This window comes from Peromyscus maniculatus, chromosome 5, assembly GCF_049852395.1.
Source record: "Peromyscus maniculatus bairdii isolate BWxNUB_F1_BW_parent chromosome 5, HU_Pman_BW_mat_3.1, whole genome shotgun sequence".
NCBI classification, from domain to species: domain Eukaryota; kingdom Metazoa; phylum Chordata; class Mammalia; order Rodentia; family Cricetidae; genus Peromyscus; species Peromyscus maniculatus.
In genome coordinates this window covers 86,180,397-86,187,487 of record NC_134856.1, presented here as the reverse complement: position 1 = coordinate 86,187,487, position 7,091 = coordinate 86,180,397, and the positions used below count along the sequence as shown (strand labels likewise).

General features: G+C 44.6%; 1 pseudogene; it reads right to left on the bottom strand.

The window, feature by feature from the left end:
• Positions 1 to 5,081: 5,081 nt before the first annotated feature.
• LOC102914757 (large ribosomal subunit protein eL29 pseudogene) lies at positions 5,082 to 6,409 on the bottom strand (annotated as a pseudogene).
• Between the last annotated feature and the right edge of the window lie 682 nt (positions 6,410 to 7,091).

The window sequence follows — 7,091 nt, the reverse complement described above, 5'->3', positions numbered from 1 at the left end:
ATTGCCAAACTGCTTTTTTTGGACAGCTGGTGACAGTTTTCCTTGGCATCATTATGATCTCGGACTACCCACTCTGCTAAGTATGACTCCACTGAGTGGTTGCTGGAGAGGAGTTCAAAAGGGAGGCTGGATGGTGATGAAGAAGGAAGAGCTGACCAAACGAACGTGTGCAGACTCTGAGCTTCTGTGAAGACTGGAATAGGAGGCAAAAGTTCTGAGCTGAAGGCCTTTGCCAACAACTTGTGTGATAAGCTTCAGCTAGCTTATTTTTTTGGAGTTTCAAGTCCTCTTTTTCCAAGTGTGCATGTTGGGTAATTGTACATATGTGTTTGCATGTGTGTCAATACACGTGTGTGGGTGCAAGCATGTGAGTGTGTGTATGATTATTTTATGTATATAGGTGCCTTCCCTGCATGTATGTATGTGCACCATGTGTGTGCAGAGGTCAGAAAAGGGTATCAGATTCCCTGCAACTAGGGTTACAGGTGGTTGAGAATCACCATCTTCTCTACTTCTATATTGTTTTAAATTCATTATTATTGTGCACATGCATTGATGTGTGGGAGAGGACATATATGTGGAGACATTTCTCTCCTTTGTCAGGCTCAGGTCGCCAGACTGGCATGGCAAATGCTTTGGTCCACTGAGCCATCTTGCTAGGACCTTTTAGTTATTGAAACAGGCAGGGTCTCTCCCCAAACCAGGAGCTCATGGATTAGGCTAGTCTAGCTGGGCAGCTTGCCCTAGGGATCTCCTTCTCAGCCTCCTGAGCAGCACTGAGATAGCAGGTAGGTCACCACACCCACCAGCTTTAATATATTTAAATATAGAGTAATATAAAATATATTTCATAAGTTTTCTATTTTATTATATTTTAATATATATAATTTTGTGTGTATGGGTGTTTTTCTGCTTGTGTGTATGTGCACCACATGCATGCCTGCTGCCCAAGAAGGCCAGACGGTGTCAGATCCTCTGGCACTGAAGTTACAGACGGTTGTGAGCCATTATGTGAGTTCTGGGAATGAAATCCAGGTCTTCTGCAAGGGCAAGCAGTACTCTGAACCACGGAGCCATCTCTCCAGCCCCCACCTCCAGCTTTTTCATGGGTTCCGGGATCCGAACTCTGCTCCTCACACTTGCAAAGCAACGATTTTATCCACTCAGCCATCTCCCTGGTCCCTCTTTTAAATGAGTGAGGTGATGGAAGATAAAATTTCTCTCAAGCAATAAAAATTCCCAAAGTGGGGATGGAGAGATGGCTCAGTGGTTAAGAGCACAGACTGTTCTTCCAAAGGTCCTGAGTTCAATTCCCAGCAACCACATGGTGGCTCACAACCATCTGTAATGATATCTGGTGCCCTCTTCTGGCCTGCAGGGACACATGTAGACAGAACACTGTATACATAATAAATAAATACTTTAAAAAAAAAATTCCCAAAGTGAAACTTCCACCTCCTCTGAAGTGTCTGTGTAGGGGAACTCCTGAGCCCTCTTCACAGCTGCGGGCAGATGGCAAGGCACCATGACACTGATTCTCAGTGTCTTGGTCATAACGCGTTCTTCTGGGTTGCTGAAGACTGAGCTTCCTTCCTCTTAGCTGATGGGGTTCTGTGTTGGCAGCAATAATCGAGTTGAGTTGGTTTACAGAGCATTTGTTTCTACACCAGTACTCCCTCCTAGAGTGGACCTTGTAGTATGGGACAAGCTGGAGAATTTCTGCTTTTGGTGGCCACAACAGGACCCAAACCTCCTAGTTCCTATTTGGATATTTTCTGTGTGTGACTTGTCACCTAGAAGGCTCTTCCGTGACTGACTGCTCTGTGAAGTTCATAGATTCAGAAAAGAGACTGCATCATAACCACGCAAGAATAGTTCATCAGGAGCTCTCAGCCTTACACAGGAGAAATGAGGGTTCCTAGATGCTCAGTTACAAGGTCAAAACATATATAGTAGAAAGTGGTGGTGAGGTGAGGTGAGGTGAGGTGAGGTGGACCCCCAGGTTAGGCACAGGCGGTGGGATATGGTTGTGTTTCCCCCCTACCCACCCCGACACTCTTCAGTTGGACTGTGTCCTGTACATTGCTTTCTTCTCAGCTGATCAGTAGACAAAGGGTCTTTTCCAGGCTGTCATTGGATCTGAGTTTCTCCTGATGGCAGCGGTATCATTTGGAACAGCGTGTGGAGATAAAGTATCTTCCATGGGGCTCAGCATGACTGAGAAATGTTCATTCCCATCCCCTCAGAGGCACACGAGAATTCTTTCTGGCATATGGTCCAGTGAGTCACACACTTCACATTCAGCAGGGCAGAAAGATAAAGACACAATGAGGTTTCCCCCACGTACTCATAATTCACACTGTTGTGTCTCCCCCCACATCAGTTTCCCAAGAGGCAAGCTCATGATAACAGCAGCCAAGTCAACAACAATAATAATGGCTATCCAGGAATGAGTTGATCATTCCTTGGCTATGGCCAAGACTTTCATCAATGTAGACTATGTGACTAGTGCCCTAATTACCCACAAACCTCAGATGACACAGAGTTGTGTACTCAGTTTCCCTGAATGGAAATTCTGCTGGCTAAACATGTTCTGATTGACGGCCATCTTTTTTTTTTCTTTAATACTTGATATCCATTAGGCTCTCCCCTTACATTGGGCTCATTGGTTTTTATCCACAAGTGGGGCACAGCTATCAACATGACCATGTTACACCTGAGGATGCTTTCAAACTGTTAAATGGCTTTCTCAGGTTGGGTACCACTTGGGCAGGGATAGGAAGCATATTGCTCAAATTGCTTCTTGAATGCTCTAAACACAATTTCTTTGTCTTTTATGTGAGTCATGAGGGACAGGCCCCAGCTTATTTTGATAAACAGAAAATCCAGTAGTATTGGTCTATTATGATCCAAATCATTGTCTCACACAATTTAGGTTAAATGCCCTGAGTCTTACCTCCAATTATTTATTTATTTGTTTGTTTAAAATATTTATTATAGCATATTTATTATATAATATATTTTTATAACAAACATTTATTTATTTATTTATTTATTTATTTATTTGACATTAGGAACAGAACCCAGGGACCTGCTGGGCAAGCCACTGTGTTTTCTCTCCAGAGCTGATTCGCACCTCCAGACACTTTCGAAGGGGCTTATTGGGTGTACTTCTTCCCACTGTCAGGCCAGGTTTTTTGTTCCTCATAGATAATCTAGAAACACATCTCTCCTGAAAGCTTTTCCTCCCCCTACCCCCACAAAAGGACCTAACAGAGATTAAAAAAATAAATCTAAAAAGAAACAAATTCTTTACAGTCATCTGTGTTTTTCACGGCATTATTTTTTCAGACAATGGCTATGTGTTGTATAGCCATCAGATACAAACTCCGCTTTGTTGGTAATTGAAAACGGAAGACTATCAGTCCAACTTGTAATGGAAGCAGAGCCACAGCTCGGAACCCAGTCTCCAATTCTATTTCTCAGGTGCCTGTTTCAGCCAGTGCTCTGAGGTCACCAGCATTGTGGCGGTGTCCTCCAAACATGAACAAAGCACCTTCTCACATTCTTTATCGCCTGCCAGGTACACGTGGGAACAGAGCCCTGTTGAGTTAGGAATTGAAATATTAAAATGGAAAGCAGGGGAGATTCACAGTAGTACGAACCTCTATGTGTCTCATTTCACTATCCATATGGACCTGGAGCTTTCATAGCTGTCAGAGAAGGGAGGAAGGAAGAGAGGGAAAGGGAAGGAAAGGAGAAGGGAGGGGAGGGGGATAAAGAAAGGGAAGACGAGGAAAAATATAAAATTAATTGAAACACTTATGTGAATATGACTCCAGTTTGATTATTTTGAATTACAGCAAAGGTCTGTCATTTAAGGTGTTTTTCATCCATGGTTAGACATAATTATGCATAAAATCAGTCATGGGTTCTGAGATTTCAGATGGTAAAACGAAGGTCCCAGAGACACAGCGTCTTGTTCTCATCAACAGCCCAGACCCGGAAGAAGCTATGCCTCCACCGACCGGGTCAGTCTGGTGGTAACCCTTCGGACTGTACTGGGCAAGTGGAAGTTTGCGATACCACTGGCTTCCTTGTCAGAATTCTTAGCATGTCAAGAAGCACGGGGCAGATGCAATGCACAGGCATCTCAGGAAAAGCATGTCATTAGGAGGAGCTAGAGATTTCTCTTTAGGATCCAAAAGGAACTCCTGGTTCTGTAAGTCATTTGAGCATTTCCATTTAGCCGTCTTTTGAGGAAATTTGTTTATAAGATCCTCTTTAATGCTTGAAGAGTCCAAGGGCCCTTCTCTCACAGACAGCCTGGACAGGTGCTCACCACTCACCACTGCTGGACCCGTTCAAAACCCTCATCACCAACATCTCAGTGATGGATGCAGTTCTTGGTCCCACCCCACCTCCTAGTGGGATAAAGGAGGGTCTGGATGGTTCTAGCAATGTCTGTGTGGGACTTTCCCAACTACTGAAACAGCTCATTGTTGAGGTTCTGCCCACTCCTTGCATCCTGGTCCTACCCAGCCTCTGGGGATTTTGATCAGACAGTAAAAGACTCATGGGATTTTTATTTTAAATCAAGGTAAAATATACACAGCATAAAGTTTATCACTTCAGCTCTTTTTTTTAATAAGAAATTATTGCTTTCTTGTAATAAAATTCTACCAATTAATAATAAATTTAATTTTTTACATTAATGTTTGTAAATAAGTTTTGTTCATAATTTTATCTCACTGGGCAATTTATTACATGTTATTTTTTATTGTTGTGCCCATCTCTCTTCCCTGCCCAAACTTTTTTTTTTTAACTGTGGTAGTGTAATGGTTAGTCTAAATGCCAACTTGATACAACATTGGGTCACCTAGGAAAAGAGTACCAAAGAAAGATTGTCTACATTGGGTTGGCCTGTGGACGTGTCTATGGGGCACTGTCTTAATTAAGTTAATTGATGTGGATGATCCAGCCCACCATGGGTAGCACCATTCCCTAGACAGGGCTTCTATGCTGTATGACAGTAAAGAAATTTAGCCTAGCACAAACAGACAGGCAATCAATATGCATGAACTATTTCTTTCTGCTTTTGACTGTGCATGTGCTGACTAGCTATTTAAAATTCCTGCCTTGATTTCCCCACAATGATAGACTGTAAACTAGAATTGTGAGCTGAAATAAACCTTTTTCTCCCCTAAATTGCTTTTTGGATATTTTTTTCACACCAACAGAAATGTAACCAGAATAGCTACCAAACCATATAACGTAAAAAAAAGTCTTCGTCAATTTTTTTTAACAGATCCTGCATCAAGTTTATTTGTAAAAACAGCATGGGGTCCTGATCATCTGCAAATAGTGTGTAAGTGTGTCACACCAGTCCATCTGTCTGGCAGGGAGAAACCTTTTCTATGGGGCCTTCACAGGGGCCTGGGTACCTTTGGGAGCCTGAGCTGGAGCTGAGGCCTCTGCCCTGGTTTGAGCCTTGGGCTTTGGCTGTCAGAGCCTACAACCCTTGGCCATGTAGCTTCTAATCCGCTTCCCGAGCTTGGGGTGAGCGATGAAAGCGAGACGGCTGAGCTTGCGGCTGGGGTCCTTTGGCATCTTGGGCTTCACCGCCTTGGGCTTCACAAGGGCCTTGGTGGTCTCTGCACGCGCACTCACTGCCTTCATGTTGTTGGCCTGCATCTTCTTCAGGCCTTTCTTGTTGTGCTTCTTGGCAAAGCGCATGTTTCTCAGGAACTTGGGGTCCAACCCCTTAAGAGATTCGTATCTTTGTGACCGGGGTTTCTTGATACCATTTCTGTGCCATTTTCGAGATTGGTTGTGTGTGGTGTGGTTCTTGGACTTGGCCATGTTGGAACGGTAACCGGGGGCTCCTGAAGAGCCTGGGACCACGTCTTCGTCATTTTTAAATGCACTTCAGAGGCGGCAAGTGCATCGACATTGTCATGAAGTGGATTTCTAGAATGTCTTCATCATGCAAGACTGAAGCTGCATCCATGAAACAGCAGCTCCCCATTCCCTCCCACAATCCCTAGCAAGCACAGTTTTAGTCTCTGTCTCTATTACTACTCAAAGAACCTTTTCTATAAATGAAGTTAGACAGGATTTGTCTCTCTCTGCCTGGCTCCTTTAGCACAATGTCCCCAAAGTTTATCCACATTGTAGCTCATCCGAAAATCCTTCCTTTCTAAGGCTGCCTGTATATGCTACACTAGCTTATCTATTATCAGTGGACTTTGTCTCCTGCTTCTTAGTTATTGGAATGACTCAGCTATGGACATACATTTACAGATTTATGGCAGCCATCATTCAATATGCAATTCAGTGGCTTAAGTACATTCATATTGGCATGGATGCAGAAGACTGAGATTAATCACTTAAGTCTGAATTCCACTGACAGAGATGGCTGCTACAACAGCCAGACCAGGCTAGGGGAAGTGGGGCATTTGCAAGGTTGCCTGGCCTCTCACAGGAAAGATTTCTCTCTAGTTAGTCTAGGTGAGTTTGGCAGGCAGAACCATCTATGGATGGCTCCAATCACAGCCACAAATGGCGGGGTCTGCAGCATCTCAGGCGTAGGTCCTAACTCCCGGCTGCGAGCATCCCATGCAGACCTCAGTGTGACATTAGAGCCTGCTGGGGTGGGGTGAGTAAAGTTACCTTCTGGCAAATGTTCCCCCACCAACGGAGTCTCCCCTTACCATGCTTCAAATGCCCTCTCCTGTCTCCGGGGTGCTAAAGTTTCTGGCTGCTATGCAGGGGAGGGGGGGCAGTAAAGTACTTCTGGGTTTATCAGAGTTCATCAGACCGCTGAACAGCAGGCGCCGGGCTGCCAGCATCCCCTCGACTTGAATTTCAACCCGTTTTCTCTCCTTAACACCTCCCAGGCCTCCCTCTCTGCCCCCGCATAATACACTCCATTCTTTGCCAGCAAGCTAGGAGCCACAGTGGCCTGGGATCTACCTTGTGGGGATAGGAATTGGCCCCACTTAGCCTGCCGAGGTTTTTTCTCCCCCAGGCGTCCCCCCTCCCAGTTCATTCAGCTGTAATCCTAGTAGACCCCAGCCAAAGAGGGGCAC